The sequence below is a fragment of the Trichosurus vulpecula genome, chromosome 1 (genome assembly GCF_011100635.1).
Source record: "Trichosurus vulpecula isolate mTriVul1 chromosome 1, mTriVul1.pri, whole genome shotgun sequence".
NCBI lineage: Eukaryota > Metazoa > Chordata > Mammalia > Diprotodontia > Phalangeridae > Trichosurus > Trichosurus vulpecula.
The window spans coordinates 212,768,789-212,788,861 of NC_050573.1; the positions used below are offsets into that span (position 1 = coordinate 212,768,789).

Genomic DNA, 20,073 nt, shown 5'->3' on the forward strand with positions numbered 1-20,073 from the left:
CACAATGAATATAATCTTTGGAATAAAACTAGAGATCCCCAAACAAGGAGGTGAACTTTTATCTCAAAGATAATCACTAAGCCTGGGTGGTATGAGAGTTATGCATATAATATGGTCATTGAGGGTATAGCAGCTAGTATTTACAGAACTCTTTAAGGTTTGCAAATCACTTTACAATTCTTATCTCTGGTCTTCCCATAACCTTGTGAGGCAGGTGCTATTGTTATCTCTGTTCTCATCCCACAGATGAGAAAACAGAAGCACACAGAATTAAAGTGAATTGCCCAGGGTCACAGAGACATTAAATGTGTGAACCTGGATTTGAACTCAGGTTTTGCTGACTTTAGGTCCAGTGCTAAAAAATATCGATTTTTTAAAAAAAAATATTATTGGTGGTTGTGGAATAAGAATGAAAATATACTTTTGTGAAGAAACTGAAGAATAGTAGTGGTAAAAAAAAAGTAGTAGGAAGAGTAGTGGTAAACCAATGGAGAGCATTTGGCTTAGGGTCATGGAAGAAGAAATATAAATATTGTGGTGGGAGTGTACTAGAGAACATCTGGAGAAAATAAACGAGGTGTTAGAAAACATATGAATCTGATCCAGATGCATGATAAAATAGTGATGGAAGGCTTCAGTTATCCCTATATTTGCTGGAACTCTCTCTGACAGAAGAGCAGTTGAATTCATGATTTGATGAAAATTTCATTATTCAAATGGCTGAGGAAATGATATGTACTATTATTGACCTGATTCTTACCAAGAATCATGTTTCTCATTACCAAAACTGAAACTATGGAAAATTTGTAGGAAAATGACTAACTCATCTTGGAATTTTTAATAAAGAAGATGAAAGCCTGATATAATCTGACGTTCACTATAGACTTTGGAAGAATATATTTCAAAGCGTTCAGAGAAGTGATAGGTAGGGTTTCAAGACCTTAAATGCTGCAGCAAAAGTTAGTCTAAGAGAGATGAAATGCTCTCAGAATTATATTATGAAGACACAAACAGAAACAAATCTGATTTCCAACAAGTGATGAAGAGTTCTTTCCTCCTCCTGTCAACTCTTCTGTAGAAAATACCCAACAAGGGGTGACACAATCTTTGCTCAAAGATTTCTACTGATAGGGAAGCCATTAATGCCAAAACAACTCCTACTATTTTGAGATAGCTATAATAATTATGCATTTTTTTCTTAAAATGTATTAATAAAAAAATAAAAAAAAATAAAAAAAAACAAGAAAAAAATGTATTAATAACATATATGTACACATATATTATCCAGATACTTGCTGGAGCACCCTCTGACTGAAGAGCAGTTGAATTCCTGACTTACTGGATGAAAATTTTATTATTCAAAAGGATGAGGAAATGATAAGCACTATTTTTGACCTGATTCTTATCAACAATTATCTTTTTCATTGCCAAAACTGAAATTATGGAAACACAGCTTTATAGAATACATAGGTTATACCCAGGGTAACATTAGACCTTTTCAAATACACACACATATTTTATATATAATGCGTACATATAAGATACACATTTAATATATCATAATATGTAACACATATTATATAGAGACAGAGACAGATACAGAGAGAGTACTTATGGTTAGTAAAGTGCCCAACATAAAGTATCTCATTTAAGTGCTATTATTACCCAATTTTACAGTTGAGAACTTGGAGAGAGGTTTAATGACTTGCCTAGGAATACACAGTTGGTTAAGTATCAGAAACTGTATTTAAACTCAGGTCTTCCTGATTCTAGCACTCTATCCACTGTGCTGCATAGGTACCATATTTGTTGACTTTGTTTTTGAATACTGCAAATTTATACTATGAAAAGGACTTCTTTTCAGATCCAATCTATTTTAGATAGCCAGGGTTTGGATTCCATTTCTGACATTAGTGTTTTATCTTTTCCTTCAGGCATTGGTAACTAAGGTGGGGCTCCAGGTGGGGCTCCAGGTGGAGCTCCAGGTGGGGCCAAAGAAGGGAGGTCTGATTATATGTTTGCTCCCAAGTAGGCCCCAAACCCCTGTCTATTAAGTGCTAAGCCTATGTGGGCATGAAGCCCTCAGGGTCGTTAAGGGGAGTTGCTAAGACCAGAGCCAATAGTAAGAGCCTAAGTTCTGGTGTCTCAGATGACATTTGATGAAGGTTAAAGAGTGCATAAAAAGAGAGAACAGAGCTATTTGCTTAGGGCTCTCACTCTTGGCCGTGTGCTGATGTGGAGACTCTGGGCAGCTGTAGTTAAGAGCCGTCCAGCTTGTAAACCCGGATGTTTGGACTTTGTTCAACTCTGGTAACTATGCATTGAGATTTGAATCAGACAAGGTCTGCCTGTTGATGTTTGTAATTTGTTTGTATTTGCTCTGAAGCTCAGGGTGCTGGCTTTTCTCCCTGAACTGAGTGAATGATATTTGTATGTTGGATTAAAGTACGATTGTTAACCCCTTAATGTTGCTTTTCTTAGTAAAGCAGATCAAAAGAACCTGTGTTGGCAGCTTTCTGTGTGCTGGTTGTTGTTGGTTTTACACAGCCACAGTAGCTGCTAGCAAGATTGTTGCAACACCTTCTCAGGAACAGTGAATAGAGAAAAATAAACCCAAAGAGATATAAGAGGGATGTAAACAAACTTGTCTTGTAGTTTACAAAATGACTAGCATCATTAAATCTTGCAGCATCTGCATACAAGCTGGTGTGTATGTATGTGTGTGTGTGTGTGTGTGTGTGTAGATTAAAAACAGAGAGCATTCCTAGGTGTAACTATAAAAAGTGTGAATACTTCATCACAAGGGCTAGAGCTAAATATATCTCCAAAATGTATGGAGATATAAAAATTGTTACAACCAGTAACTGCAAGATGAAGAACTGAAGACATCAGAAATAATAGTAGCTCATTAAAAAGCTTGAAGCCTGTGATAAAAAAATTGGGAGAATTCAGTTTGAAGATTAAAAAAATTATTGTCTGTATTCAGTATGTTCACTTTGAAAAAGGAAAAATACCCAAAACTTTTAATGTTCTTTGAAATTTATTAAAAAGTTACTTGTATTTTAATCCATAGGCTATAAATAAGAAAAGAGCAAACTGTGCTGTAATTTTTCTAGGGCTCTAGTTTTAAGGAATTTAAAGTTTCCTAGATAGACACTTGGAATTCTTTAAAACTGGGCTCCTGAAGCATCACCATTACCAGATGCTATTGGCTCAGGCTAAGGGGATGATGGCAGTGACCCAAGAGGTTGGCAAGACAATGAGGATTTTAGTAGTTCTATTAGAAAAGACAGCAGATGGGGAGGAGTGCTACTGAATGCAGTTCCCTACTACCTTGGTATGTCAGGGGGCACTGTGGTATTCTGCAGGCCAGCATGATGTAGTGTAGGAATTTTTAACTTTTTTATTTTTGGTTTCATAGATCTCTTTGGCAGACTGGTGAAGCCTTCTCCAAATAATGTTTCTAATTCATAAAATAAAACATATAGAAATACAATGAGAATCAATTATATTCAAATTCAGTCATTAAAATATACCTGTTTTTAAAAACAAGAACATAATTCCCATGTTTGGTACCCTGGCGCAGTATACTGAGCTCTGGATTTGGAGTCAGGAAGACAGTTTCTAATTTCATCTGTGGTACTTTCTAATTGTGTGATCCTGCTCAAATCACTTAATATCTTTCTTCTACAGGTAGCTACCTAGAGTTTCTGATACTGACAGAATCACAGATCTTTCATGCTTTTGTGTATGCTTCAATTTTAAGTAGCATTATGTTGAAAGACTTGCCTGTTTACTGATGCTTTCTCCTCACCCCCAGTCACATGAACCTTTTTTTCTCAGATGAAAATGTGATGGCCCAACACTCAAATCCCCAACTAAGATATTTTTGCTAAGTTTTTGCAAGCACAAACTGTACGATGTCCTCAGGTCAGGACATCCTGAGCTTTCCCCAGGCATGGAGCTGGGATAGGGTGGGACTGGGCTGAAGAAGAGCTCAGTGAGGCTATAGATGCCACTGAGGGAGGAAGCAAGCAATTTGGTAGCTTCCTATCTTCTTAATAAAATTAAAGTTAATTCTTCTAAGTTCTATTACTTTGGTTGCTGAAGAACTTGCTTATGCTTTCAGCACCCTCTAAAATAGGAGCCCTAGGGCAAAGACTCTGTAGTCCTCAGTTTACTTATTGATTTTTCCCCTGCTTTTTATTTAAAAAAATTGGTTAAGTTTGGGTCTGGGAAAAGTTATCTTTTTGTCCTCTGGCAACTGTGGTTACTCCTTGACCTATAGATAATACAGATTTCCTTTCGTGCCTCAAATGAAAGATATTGAACAGAAACAGGCTTCAGACATGTTCCTTCTTATACTATCTGGCTCTCTCTGTTTACTTGTCAGTTCTGTATTGGCCTGGTAACTACAACTACTCCTGTTTTCACCCACAATTGCATTAAAAAATGACTGGATTTTTAATTTCAGTTGCATTAGAACTTAAGCTAAATAATTGAAGCCTTTTCTGCAACATAGCATTGTGAAAAATCATGCTTATTTTGTTGCTATTTGAAAAGCACCTGGAGCTCTCTTGAAGCAAGTTATTAAAGTATAGTCACCTGACACATGCTTCTAATGAGGCTGTGATGCAGAGATGGATTGGTTTCTGCCATCACTATTTGTTAAGCCTATGATTAAAGTCCTAGGAACTCAATAACACTGAAAATCTTATTAAGAAGTCAATTAGAGAATTAGACTGGAACAAAGGACTCTCAGATTTCAAGTCTAAATGTATATTGCCTGGACTATCTAATGGTTTATCACCTCTGAAACTGAGTGTATATATATATGGGGAAAAATTTATTGTAATCCAAAGATAAATTAAGATTATCCCCTTTAATTCTGCTTAGTTCAAAGTTCCAGGGTTTTTTTCTCTCAAATGACAGTTAGTTACTCACAATTGTAACTGATCAACCAACAAATATTTATGAAGCATCTACCATGTGTAGGGCAGTATAATGAATGGCGTCACACTCCTCCAGGTATCATTAAGAAGATTTGGGTATCAAGGGAATCAATGAAAAAAAATGTGAAGGAAGGTAGTCTAGCCATACTAGATCTCAAACTGTATTATAAAGCAGTAATTATCAAAACAATCTGGTCCTGGCGAAGAAATAGAGTGGTGAATCAGTGGAACAGATTAGGTCCAAATTACATTATAGTAAAGACCATAGTAATATGGTATATGATTAACCCAAAGATCCAAGCTTTTGGAACAAAAACTCATTATTTCACAAAAACTGCTGAGAAAATTGGAAAACAGTATGGCAGAAAGTAGGTGTAGATCATCATCTTACTGTATACCAAAGGGTACATGATTTATACATAAAGAGTGATACCAGAAGCAAATTAGGAGAGCATGGAATATCTGTCAGATCTATGGATAAGGGAAGAATTTATGACCAAACAAGAGATAAAGAACATTACAAAATGTAAACTAGGTAATTTTGATTATATAAAACTAAAAAGTTTTTGCACAAATGAAACCAATGCAACAAGATTATAAGAAAAGCAAAAAACTTGGAAAAAAATTCGCAACAAGTATCTCTGATGAAGGCCACATTTCTCAAATACATAGAGAACTGAGTCTATTTTTATAAGAATATAAGTCATTCCCCAATTGATAAATGGTCAAAGGATGTGAACAGGCAATTTTCAAAGAAGTCAAAACTATTTATAGTCATATGAAAAAATGCTCTAAATCACTATTGATTAGAGAAATGTAAATTAAAATAACTCTAAGGTACCACATCACATCTATTAGATTGACTAATATGACAAAAAGGGAAAAAAATAAATGTTGGAAGGGATGTGTGAAAACTGGGAGACTAATGTACTGCTGCTGGAATTGTGAACTGAGCCAACCATTCTGGAGAGCAATTTGGAACTATACTCTTTGACCCAGTAATACTGCTTCTAGGTCTTTATCCCAAAGAGATCACAAAAAAGGGGGGGGGGAGGACCTATTTGTACAAAAATATTTATAGCAACTCTTTTTGTGGTGGCTAAAGAATTGGAAATTGAAGGGATGTCCATCATTTGGCGAATGATTAAATGAGTCATGGTATATGATTGTAATGGAATATTGTTGTGCTATAAGAAATGACAAGCAGGAAGATTTCAGAAAAACCTGGAAAGACTTTCGTGACCTGATGCAAAGTGAAGTGAACAGAATCAGGAAAATGTTATATACAGTAATAGCAATATTGTTCGATGAAAGAACTGTGAATAACTTAGGTATTCTCAATAATACAATGATCCAAGGAAATCCCAAAGGATAATGATGAAGTATACTATCTGCCTCTAGAGAAAGAATTGACATTCTTGGAATACAGACTGAAACATGCTATTTTCCCACTTTCTTTAATTTTTTTTCTTTTGAGTCTTTTTGTACAAAATGACTACTAAGGAAATGTTTTACATGATTGCACATGTATAACCTACATCTGATTGCTTGCCATCTCAGAGAAGGGGGAGGTTAGGGTGGGAGGGCTAGAATTTGGAACTCAGAACTTTAAAAAAATGCCAAAAATTGTTTTAAATGTAATTGGGGGAAAATCATACGTACATACATACACACATATACGTACATACACACATGTATCTATATCTATATACATATATATGTATATGTATCTATATACCTATATATATCTATATCTATCTATCTCTCTATCTATCTATATACAAGAAGATCTGGATACTGAAGATAAATGATCATCATTTACTACAGAGGACCTGGACAGAAAAAGGAAATAGATAAGTCTGGGATACATGAGAGGCTTCACAAATAGGTATGAAATAGTTATGATGGAGGAATGGGCACACTCTCTCTCTCTGTTAAAAACAGGTGGACTGATTATTTCTTGACTGCTCTTTGATGATGACTTCATCTTTAAAAATGTAGATGAAATGACAAGAGAAAACTATATTCTGGATCAGATTTTCACCAACAAGGAGGAACTATTTGATAGGGTGGAAATAGTAGGAACCTTGGAGAAAACAAACAAAAAAACACTGCTCATCTTAGAATTTGTGTTACAGGAGAGGAAAACCAGGAATAATTTGATATGTTTCCTAGATTTGGGAATAGCAAATTTTGAAGATTTCAGCAAGAGGATAGGTAATATCCCTCTGACTAAAATTCTTTGGGGAAATTCAGCTCAACTGTGATGAGAAGGCTTTGAGAATGAAATCCTAATGAGGAGGAAAAAATGGAAGTTATCTAAAGAGACCAATATGGATACATGGGGAATTCATAAACTAACTTAGATTTTCAAAATAATATATAGTTCAATTCAACTATCATTTATTAAGATCCAACTGTGTGTGCTACATGTTGAAGATACAAGGGCAAAAATTTAAAAGGCCTTGCCAATAAGGAACTTAAGTTCTACTAATGGGAAACAAAACATGCACAAATAAGTAAATGCAAAATAAATACAAAATAAGTTCAATGCATGAGGAATAACAATTAGGAGAACCAGGAGAGGCCTGTTGTAGGTAGTGGCACTTCAGCTGAACCTTGAAGAAAGGTAAAAATTCTAAAAAGTAGATGTCAGGAGGGTGAGCATTACAGACATGGGCAGAGAACCTGTACAAAGACATGGAGATGGGTGATGGAATATTGTATATAGGCAATAGTATATAGGCCAGTATGACTGCAATCTAGCATGGAAAGAGCAAAGTATATTCATTCTGGAAAGGTAGGCTGGTGCTAGATTACGAAGGGCTTTAAATGTGAAACAGAAAAGTTTGGATTTTATCCTGAAGCAATAAGGAGGTATTGAAACTTTTTAATCAGATAAGTAAATACAATAGAGCATATAATGTGAACTTGTGGTTTTCTAAGTCAATATATGGCTGACAGGTGTCTATTTCTACTTTTGATACCACTGGTGTAAGAAAAAAGGATCAGAAGGAGGAGAGGTTGGTGAGAAAATCTATGGCAATTTTTTTCTTTTTCTATTGATGAAGAGAAGAAGATCAAAGAAGGGATAGAATTGCTCTCAGGAAGTATCTGATGATGATACCTGAAAACAAAGGGAAGCCTCTACTCATATTTCACTTTTGATTTCTCTGTCAAGGAGAATGATTGTTGAATGGGAGATACAGAATATTAGTATTCAATAGGTAGCTAAAAACCAAGACAAATTAAGGATATGGCAAAAAAAGCACCCAGCTATATTTGATGTACTAAATTCTGACCTCTATGAACTATACCCTTGGGTTTTAAAGGAAGATGTGATGACTGAGCTATTGTCAATAATTTTTATGTGATTGTGGAGAACTCAGGTAAAGCAGACTTCAAGGATCACAAACAGCACCCCAATTTTCAAAAATGGTAAAAGAATAAAATCTACAAATTAAATACCAGTGAACTTGACTTTAATTCCTGGGGGAAAAACTCTTAATTCTATCAATAATGGGGTGGTTGGTGAACATTTGTAAAAGGAAATGTTGATCATAATGGGCCAGCATATCTTCAAGAAAAGGTCAAGCCAGACTATTTGTTTGTTTTTTTTTGAATAAGATTGCCAAACTGGCAAATACTAGGAGTTCTGTGGACATAGTTTATTTAGACAGTAGGATCATTGATTTAGAACTAGCAAGGATCTTATAAGCCCACCCAGTCTAACTACCATTTTTTTTGGTGAAGACATTAAGAACCAGAGAGGTTGCATGAATTTTCAAAAGCCACATGTATACTAGCATTTGAAAAATTTCATAATTGTGGGAAAAATGGAAAGATTGGGGGTGGACGGGTCAGATGACCGTGCAGATAGGTGGACTTGGAACTGGTTGAATGGATGATTCCAAGGAGTAGTCAGCTTGGAAGGAGGTTTCCATGACAGGCCCAAGGGTACTTGGTCTTACACTGTTTAGCATTTTATAAGGAACTTAAGTTAAGTCACAGATGGTATCCTTAGCAAATTTTCAAAGAACAAAAACCTTGGAGGGAAAATAATATGTTGGATGACAGAATCATGATCCAAAGAGATCTTTACAGGCTAGAACATTGGACTGAATCCATAATCCATATCCATAACAAGGACAAATGTAAATTTGTACACTTGGCTTTAAAAAAAAATCAATTTCACAATTATAAGGTAAGGAAGTCATGGCTAGACAGCAATTTGTCTGAAAAAGATCTCGAGTTTTAATTGGGCTGCAAGCACAATATGAGTCAATACTGTGATATGGCAGCTGAGGAAATGAATGCAACTGTAGCCTACATTTTGGTGGAAAATAATGTTTATAACTAGGGAGGTAATACCATTGTCCATTGTCTTGATCAGATTACTGGAATTTTATGTTCAATTCTTAGCACTACATTTTAGGAAAGATATTGAAGGGAACTAGCATATTATTGTGCTGGCCTTGGAATCAACAAGATTGGGTTTCACCTGTTTCTGGTGCATTCTGGCTTAGAACCCTGGGACAATCATTTAATCTTTTAGTGCTATAGGTAACTCACTAAGACTATAAGTGTCAGAGAAGGGGCCTTTAGCATAGATAGAAGAAGTTCCTCAAAATAGAAGTTTCCAATACAATGAGATAGCAAGTTTGGTGTAGAAAGAAAAAAAATTTAAGCTAAAGGGTATCCAGAAGAGAGCCATGAGGGTTGGCAATGGCTTCAGTTTCACACTACAGGATAAGTTGAAATAGTTTGAGCTATTTCATTTGGAAGAGAGAAGATCTGGGGAGTGGGCAGATGGATGCTAGCGGTCTTCAGATGTTTGAAGTATTAGAAAAACTATTACATAGAAGGGGAATTAAATATGTTCTGTTTGACCTCAGAGGGTAGAACTGGGAACAATATCTGAAGCAAATTTAAGTTCAATGTGAGGAAAAAACTTCAAAGCAATTAGAATGATCAAAAAGTAGAATCAGCTGCCTTGGGAGGTAGGTGCCATAGTAAATACAATGCTGGAGTCAGGAAGATTTGAATGAATGAATGATAAAGAATTCATTAGTTTTGTGCTCTGTACAAAGAACCATGCTGCGCACTGGAGAGTCCAAATAGAAAAGTAAGATAGTCTATGCTTCTAAAAGGGGAAAACAAAATATATAGAAGGATAAAAGTCATATGGAAAAAACCAGTGCAGCTTAGGATGTAGTTGCAATAAACATGTTAATACATTTTGTTTAACGTCATTTCCATTGATAAAACCACATCTGTTTTTAATGTTAAACCACTTGACAGTGTCAAGGACCTTAGCAATAGGAACTTTCTTTTTTGCATCTTCTGTAGCTGTGGCTGCTGAAGATTCAGGCCCTTAAGAATTGATAGAAGCTGTTGACAGGCCCTGGATGATGGCTGCAGGGGCTAGATTGGAAGCAGAGTTGACGAGTTTAAATCCTCCTTCAGATGGATGTTAGCTGTTCGACCCTGGGCAAGTCGTAACTCTCTCAGTTTCTTCATCTTTAAAATGGTAATCATAATAGCACTAACCTCTCAGGGCTGTGATGAGGATAAAATGAGACAATATGTATAAAACTCTTCATAAGCCTTAAAATGTGTTATAGTTATTTCTTTTGGGCTCTTGGCTAATATAATGATCAATTCAATTTCCTGGGTGGTGTGGAGACCACCAGAACCATTGTGGGGATGCTCCAGAGGCTCTGGAGTCAGGCTAATTTTAGGACTTGAGGCTGACTGTTGAAGAAACTGGAGAAAGCAGAGTTTGTCTTCACTGTTGAACTACTTTCCATCTCAAGGACCCTCTACTTTTCTTTGTCTTTCCAAATACCTAACATAGTCATATTGCCCCTTAGCTACACAGAACCTTATACTGGTCCCTCCTTCAAGGCTATACCCAGTGTAGAAATGTTCCCTTTATTTTACTCTCCACTTCCCTAATGCAATAAGCATTCCATGTATCTTTTTTGAAAGGAATTGTTCAGTTACTGAAACAGTAAGGCAATAAACACAACATCAACAATAATTGTGAATATGCCTACATAGTTCAGTATCACAAGGTATGAGAGACTCTCCATAAAGAAGGTAAAAGAAGTATAACATTTATTCATACACCAGAAAATCATATCCCATAACCAAATGTTCAGCTCCCACAGCCAGTCAATGCATTTTATCATAATAGCAAGGAACCTAAAACACCACATCACAGCCTGGAAACCCGTCATCCCAAAACCTCTCCGACCCCCTGCTGGGGTCTTCCCCAAAACAAACTCATGGTACAGCTAAGTCAGCCTGTTCAGTTCTAACAATCATGAGGGCAACCATCAGCAACCATTAGTAGCCATAACATCTCTCTCTCTCATCATTTTCTGTGACAGAACTTCCTTTTCCTGTCAGAAAGCTCCTCTCACCACGTGTAACCTAGGCTTCCTGTAATGTAAGCAGGTCAAATGGCCTATTAATGGATGGGAAAGATCTTCAAGTCAAAATTGCTAATACAGTTACTTATTGTAATAATTTTATGAAAGTAATTCCCACTCTATTACTGACTTATTAGGGGGAGGTATCTAATGAGAACAACATGACTATATTTGAGATCAATGAGGAGGTCTGATAATCAGAAGGCATGCAAAAAAAATGATGCAAGCAAATGTAGTTAAGTGAGATTGGCTACAAAAGAGAGGAAAGGTCATGCAAATATAACATAGATTTACATAGCACTTCAAAGTTTTCAAAGTGCTTTTGATACATGATTTCATGAGACCCTCCAAGAAATCCTATGAAGACAGATGCTATAGAATTATTGTTGATATTTTACAGATAGGGAAGTTGAGGCTCAACATGGCTAAATTATTTGCTCCTGGGCACAGGCTTAATAAATATCACATGTGGGGTTTGAATTTAGGTTTTCCTCACTTTAAGCCGAGTACATTGTCATGTTGCCAATAATATATTCTTTTAGGTATGATAGAGAAGACAGGAATCATAAGTAATACATATGGCTCCTAGGAGTAGATGGGAAGGTCACAGAATCATAGATAATAACAGGGTGTAAAGACAAGGAAGAAATAATCAATTTGAATTTTCCTTGTATTTTCTCTACCAATAAGAATGATCTTCAGATAAGAAAGTGTATTTTAAAAAAATAATTAGTAGATGCAACAACAATGTTTCTAGCAGCTGCTGTGAGGGTGTAAGACCAACAACACCAGCACACAGGAGGGTCTGTTAACACTGGCTTTTTGATCTGCTTTTCTAAGGAAAGCAACTTTAAGGGTTTACAATCTCACTTTAATTAAAATATATGTGTGTGTGTGTGTGTGTGTGTGTGTGTGTATATATATATGTATATATATATATGCATATACACATATATATGTGTGTGTATATATATGTTTGTGTGTGTGTATATATATATATATAATTCACTTAGTTCCAAGTAAAAAGGTAGCACCTTGAACTTCAGAAAAAACACAAGCAGAAATTACAAGCAGAAATTATATAAACAGAGCAAATAACAAACAAATCAACAGACAGGCTTCTAGCTGTCTGACTAAGACATTACATACATAGTTATCAGAGAGAGAAGTACCAACATTTGGTTTCTTCAAAGCCAGGGGGCTCTTAACAATGGCTATCCGGAGTCTTATCTGGCCAAATCACAGGAACACTCTTCCAGTGAGTGAGCCCCAAAAGCAAGACACTAACTTCAGAGCATATATCTCCTGTTTAGGGCCCTGGGGCTTAGTGCCTATTTAGCAAAAGGGTGTAGGCCTGAGGCTTAGCATCTACTTAGCAAAAGGGTGTGGGAAAGATTTTTAATCATGAGTAGCACCATGTCATATATATTGTTTCCAATCAATGACTCTTGATTCAAACAAAGGCAAGGCTCATCAAAGATACTTGATTGCCTTAGTGCTGAGAACCACTCCAAAACAAAAGATAACAAAAAGTAACACTTTGCTTGCCATTACAGTAGGAAACTGGAACATTTGAAGTAAGGAAATGTTGAATCCCTAGTTGAATCAGTGAGTTCAAGTCAGCTGACTTCAAGAAATTGCATCCTATGGCTCTGAGAGAACATGGAACTGTTATAATGGAAAGAAAGCTAGATTGTTGGATCTTTGGGAATTCTAGAAAAAATAGGAAAGGTGACATCTGACTGAAGGTAGGAAAATATTACCCTGATTTTCAAAAAGCATGAAGAAGGTGAATATTTGAAACCATATGACAGTGAGTGTGATGGTGATTCCTGGTAAAATTCAGAGCAGATCATTAAAAGGATGATTTGTCATAACTTAGAAAAGGAAACTTAAATACCTGTAAGCCACATCAGACTAACAATTTCCTTTTTAAAAGGGTCATTAAAAATTTTGATTTTCTTCAGTAGACTGTAAGCTCATTAAGCACAATCACTGATTTTATTTTTGTCCTTGATTTCCCAGCATCTAGCACAGTGACTTATACATAATAGGTATTTAATAAATATTTTTTGAATGGAATTGTTGGGTAGTGTGCCACATTTTTTTAAAAAGAATTTGACAAAGACTCTCATGATCCAGATGAACAAAATGGAAAGATATGGGCTAGATGACAGTTCAAGGGGAAAGTTTCAGTATTAGTAGAATTAGAATATTGCTCTCCAACTACGTTAAGTTAAAAAAATTGAAGATGAAATCTGGATTTACATAAATAGTTTAACAAGGCCAAATGACACTCTCTACATGGTTTATGTAATAAGATAGCTGCACAAAGATGGCTTAAATTAGTAACACTATATACCAGGTACTCTACTAGGGAAAAACTGTCAAAAATGAAACAATCCTCAAAGTGTTCACCATCTGTATGGGGAAGGAACTTTTTATATCTATCTATCTATCTATCTATCTATCTATCTATCTATCTATCTATCTATCTATCTATCTATCTATTTATCTATCTATCTATCTATCTATCTATCTATCTATCTATCTATCTAATAATTTCAGGGAGGAACTAGCAATTGGGATTAGGGATCAGGAAAAACCTCATTTGGGGGTACTATGAAAGAAGCAATTTATACTTACCCTAGGTACAAGAGACCTTCTCTTCAGTAATCTACATTACATTGTCCTCTCACCCCAAATCTCAATGGACTAGCCATCCAACTGCATTAGGCATTTGTCATATCTTTTGAATTGTTAGGCTAATCTCTTTTGAATAAGAATGGATTTCATTGATGAGGTCCTGTAATGTTCTGGACCTTGATGCAACTGGACAATCTTGTCATCTTTAGGATATCTCCCTTTTACAGTATATCCTAGATGAGAGTGGATACTTTTGAAGACTATATGTCTTCTGTTTTATGCCTCACTTGATTCTAATTTATCAAGGAATCTTGGATGGTCTTAACATCAATATGTTAAGACCATACAAGACTCCTTATTGGGAAAAAAAGTCTTCAGGGGTATGTTTTTTCCCCCTACAATGTCAGATGCTTTATTGAAATCAAACTGTGATAAATAGAACAGAATCTTGAATGCTCTGCACCTTTTAGTCAATTGTATGATTGTAAAAATGTGGTCTCTTGGGTGATCTTAATATTTTCTGGAGAGAGGGAAGTGATAGTCCTCTTGTATCTTGGTCTCATAAAACTAAGTCTAGAGATAATACCTGTTTTTGACTTCCAGATTTTAGGAGTGATGTTGACCAGTGACCAGTTGACCAGTGAGCATCTGAAGCTGGAGCTGAACTCAGTTCTTCCTCACTCCAGGCCCAGTACTCTATCCATTGTGTCACTAGTTGTCTCAAGTGTTGGAAGCAATAAAGTGCTAAATAAATGCTAGTTATTATTCAAATAAGGAGATTTGAAACCATGCTACAGGAGGATCAGTTGGAGGATTTGGGAATTTTTATCCTTGAGAAGAGAAGCAAGAAGAACAGGGGAAACAGGAAATGTAAATTTTGAAATTCAAATATTTGAAAAATTACTTGAAAGATGGATTAATTTGTTTTGTTAGACTCATGAGGGCAAAATTAGTACCAAATGCAAAGTTACAGGGATGCAGATTTCAACTCACTATAAATAAAAACTTTCTAACAACTGGAACTGTTGCAAACTGAAATAGCTGCTTCACAAGCTAGTGATAAAAGTGGAGCCTAGATAAGTCTGTGTGATTATTATGGGTGTTGTAGGAGGGGATTTATGCTTTTTGACTATATGACTTCTAAGGTTTCTTTTGACCTAGAATTCACAAACTTGTTTTTTATTTTTAAAAATACTTTATTAACTCTACATTAACATAATTGGCTTCTTTTAATAATCTTATGTCTTTTATTTGATGTACTAAAGAACATTATTCTGAGAAGGGATTCACCCAGCTGCCAAAGGTTGACATGACAAATAAAATAAAATAAAGGTTAAGAACCCCTGCTTTAAGGTTCAGTAAGGCTATGATTCTATGAAGAGTTTAATGTGTTGCACCTTCACCTGATTTTCCTTTTTACTGGGAAACTATAGACAAATGAATTTCTTTTTTTAATATTTGATTCATTTTTTTTTTCAGTTTTTGACATTCACTTCCATAAGTTTTAAATTTTCTTCTCCTCCCTGCCTCTCCCCAAGACAGCATGCAATCTGATATGCGCTCTACACATACATTCCTATTAAACACATTTTCACATTAGTCATGTTGCATAGAAGAATTATAATGAATGGTAGAAACTATGAGAAAGGAAACAAAACAAAACAAAAGAGAAAATAGTCTGCTTCACTCTGCATTCCAACTCCATATTTTTTTCTCTGGATGTGGATGGCATTTTCCATCATGAGTCCTTTGGAAAAGCTTTAGATCCTTGCATTTCTGAGAAGAGCTAAGTCAAATGCATTTCTAATGGTAGAATTCAAAGTAACAGGAGGAAAGAGAGGTTCCCCTCCTTAGCACATATGTAAGGCAGCCCTGGATGAGGATGGGAACCTCTCCCCTACCCACCATGGCCATCTAGGGCAGCAAATTATACTCCAGCAGAGCATAAGTGCAGTTAGAAATTTGACCTTCCCTAGTACAGATATGGCATTCACTAAGATCTCTGCTTTGAAATGTCTCATGGGTATAGTCCTTAAAGATTTAATTTTATGAAATCCATAATGACAATAGGCTGAAAGACTTTCCTTTTCCCAGTTAAGGGATATTAGGAGATTGAACTAAACTTCTAATTTTACTATGGAAATTTGTCAGGCAGAAAATCTGTGGTAAAATTCTTAGATTAAGTTTTCAGTTAGTATGGTTTTGGTGCAACTCAGCCTAGTATTCTTTGGCTTTATGATTAACTGTCAGTTTCTACAGATACTAAAAAGTGGGCCATTCCTCCCTCATACTATAAAATGGCTCTCATCTTTATACCCTTCAGATTAACTTAACTGATACTATACATGACTGACTTTGCCAGAGGTATGTGCAGCTTTCTGAAGTAAGACATTTTTCTCAGTCTAGAGTGAGGAAGGACAGTGAATTACTTTAAACACCAAATTACTTGGACCAGAGCTACAGATGAGACTCATCCCCAGTGGAACTAGTGCTGAAATCATTTGACTGAGTGTGCCAAAGTGGAAGATGACAGTGACTTTTTAAGATTATTTAGCAGAATTATGCTGAAGTGGAAAGAGTGTAGGGTTTGGAGTCAGCAAGGTTTGGGTTTGACTCTTGCTGCTTGATACCTACTAACTATGTGATGATAGTAGGTCACAGCCTCTCCATGCTTCAGTTTCCCCAAATGTAAAATGCTTCCTGTGGTTGCTGGGAATGTTATATGAAATAATATAATGAAGAAGGAAGTGAACAGTTATTAATCACCTGTTATGTGCCAGACACTGTGCTAAGTGCTTTACAAATATAATCCCATTTAATTCTTGCAGTAACGCAGTGAAATAGCTGCAATGTTTCGCAGTTGAGAAAACTGAGGCAAATAGAGAATAAGTGACTTATCCAGGGCTACACAGCTAGTAAGTATCTGAGGCCAGATCAGAATTCAGCTCTTCCTCACTCTAGGCTCAATATTTTATCCACTGTGTCACCCAGCTGCCTCAAGTGTTATAAGCATTAAAGTGGTACTTATATGCGAGTTATTATTTATTGTTAAAACATGCAGAAATTGATTTCTTATACTATTTCTCATTAGAGGTATGTCCTTTAATGCCTTTGTTGTCTTTCATATTTGAAAAGGTTATAGCTACTGGTAATCAACAAAAATGTTTGGTGGTTTAGAAAATGTTCCATGGTTTTGATCTTACCTTTCATATGTAAAAATCAACCTCAGGTCTGTGGTCATGGGTTTTTATAGTTCTCTCTGTTCCACTTACCAGATGAAAATGATCTCAGTTGTCATTTTTTCTAAGCGTGATCCCAGCTATCTCTGTGATGTCCCCAACAATTGCTAATTCAGTGACAGGGAACTCACTACCTCTGGGTGCTGCTCTTTCCATTTTTGGACATCTCTAATTATTGGAAAGCTCTTTCTTAAACAGAAGACAAAGACTTTTCTTCTCTGCAACATGCCTCTGCTCAAACAGTGCAATAATTGCTCATTCCAGGAAAGGCCATGCCATTCTTAGGTAAAATTGTGAAGTAGGCAAACTGTGTCTTTGGCATCTGAGGCTCTACTTCCTGAAATTCTTTCCCTGATCTATAATGTCTTTATTTTGACTGTCCCTCCTTACTCCCTGTCTTTTAGGCACCCACCATCCTTCCTTCCTTCCAAACCTGTTCTCAAGTGTGGTGTCAATTATTGACAACTTAGTGTAATTTTAAATCAATATTTTGAAATGCCCATGTATTTCAAGTATATTTTGTGGAATACACCTTCCGTTAAATGAACTTGAATCATTACTGGTGGAAAGGAAGTTTTACTAAATTATAAGACCAAGCACTTGTTTATCCCACAGAGTCTCTGACAACACATAACTAGCAATTATTGAACTCTGGGTAAATTTTGGTGAAGAGTATTGGAAGCAACCTATCTGGTCAGGTGGCTATTAAGAGGGAAGGGCAACCTATATGAACACAATTACAAAACACTTCACACAAATAAAGTCAGGTCTAAGTAAATGGAAAAACATCAGTTGCTTATGGTTAGGCTGAGCTATAAATATAATAAAAATAACAATTTTACCAAAATTAATTTACTTATTCAGTGCCATACCAATCAAACTACCAAAAATTATTTTATAGAGCTGGATAAAATAATAACAAAATTCATCTGGAAGAACAAAAGGTCCAGAATATCAAGGGAATTAATGAAAAGAAATGCTAGGGAAGGTAGCCTAGGAAAATCATAAACGCGGGAGAGGATGTGGGAAAATTGAAGCATCGTTACATTGTTGATGGGGTTTTGAACTGATTCAGCCATTCTGAAGAGCAATTTGGAATATGTCCAAAGGGCCATAAAAATGTGCATGCCTTTTGACCCAGCAATGCCACTTCTAGGGCTGTATCCCAAAGAAATCACACAAGTAGGAAATGGACCAGTATATACAAAAATATTTATAGCAGCTCTTTTTGTGGTGGCAAAGAATTGGAAATCAAGGGGATGCCCATCAATTGGGGAATGGCTAAACAAATTGTGGTATATGAATGTAATGGAATACTATTGTGCTATAAGAAATGAGGAGCAGATGGGCTTCATTATAACCTGGAAAGACATATATGAACTGATGCTGAGTAAGGGGAGCAGAATCAGGGGAACATTATACACGATTACAGACACATGGTATATGTAAGGACTAACTTTGATAGACTTGGCTCTTCTCATCAATGCCAGGTTCAAAGACAGCTCCAAAAGACTCATGATGGAAAAAGTTATGCACATCCAGAGAAAGAATTATGGAGTCTGAATGCAGATTGAGGCAAACTATTTGCTCTCTTTCTTTTTTTTTCCTTCCTTTTTGGTTTTGTTTCTTTTTTTCTCGTGATTCATTCCTTTGGTTATGATTCTTCTTTACAACTTGACTATTATGTAAATAAGTTCAATGTGAAGGTATATCTAGAACCAATGTTGGATTACATGCCTTCTTGGGGGGAAGGGAGGAGGAGAGGGAGGGAGAGAAAATTTGGAACTCAAAAACTTGTGGAACTGAGTGTTGTAAATGAAAAATAAAAAATAAATTTAACACCCCCCCCCCCCCAAACAAAAACCCAACAACTGGAAACTAAAAGGATACCAATCAATTAAGGAATACCTAAATCATGTTGGTATGTGAATGTGATACTATAAGAAATTATGAAACAAATAATTATAAAAAAATAAGAAAGAGTGGAAGGCAGCAGTCAGGTGAGTCCTAAGAGTGGAGTTCTGCAAAGGTGAAAGTAGTGGCCTCTCAGGGCTAAGGATGGGAAGAGGAGTGGTCACTCATATGGCAAGGGGCTATCACAAGGAAAATGTTTGCACCCTGAAAAAAGCCCTGATCAACCTTCCCTAATTACAAGCCTCATTTCTGCCCCTAAGGAGTTTATAATCTAGTTATGGTGAATTGACCATGTCCTAAATGCCTAGTTATTAATGTTTCCTAGAATGCAGTCCTTCCTCAGCTCTTCCTCTCAGGATTCTTATTTTCCTCCAAGGCTCATTTCAGGAGTTGCCATGAAACTTTTCCTGATCCACCCAGATGTTAGTGCTCACTCTTTCTCCAAATTTCCTTGTATTCACTTATATGTGTATGTATTTCTATCTTCATAGTAGCATATAAATTTCTTGAGAACAGCCACAATTGCATTTTTTCTTCCACATTCTCAGCACCTTGCATAGTGCCATCAACATTTTTAAACAAATCTGACTTGTGATTTAATCACTATTGAGAATTCTCAGTGAAGAAACTTCTTCAATATTTGAACAACTTATCTGTATAAATGACCTTAGAGAGTGGCTTTAAGATTTGGGATGCTGAAAGGTTAAATGACTTGCCTGTGGCCTCATGGCCAATTTATACAAAAAGTAGGACTTGATTTTCTGACTCTAAGCTAGTTGTCCACTAAAGCATTACCTTTATGTGTCATATGTATAATGGGTACATAGTAAAAGTCAATTGAATTGAATTGATTTAAGCCAGGCATGAAGTAGATTTATTTACATT

General features: G+C 36.0%; 1 protein-coding gene across 1 annotated transcript in view; it reads left to right on the forward strand.

Moving 5' to 3' along the window:
• The window catches only part of CD226 (CD226 molecule), a 97,373-nt gene that overhangs the window by 39,399 nt on the left and 37,901 nt on the right, over positions 1-20,073 (forward strand). The gene's annotated exons all lie outside the window — the stretch shown is intronic.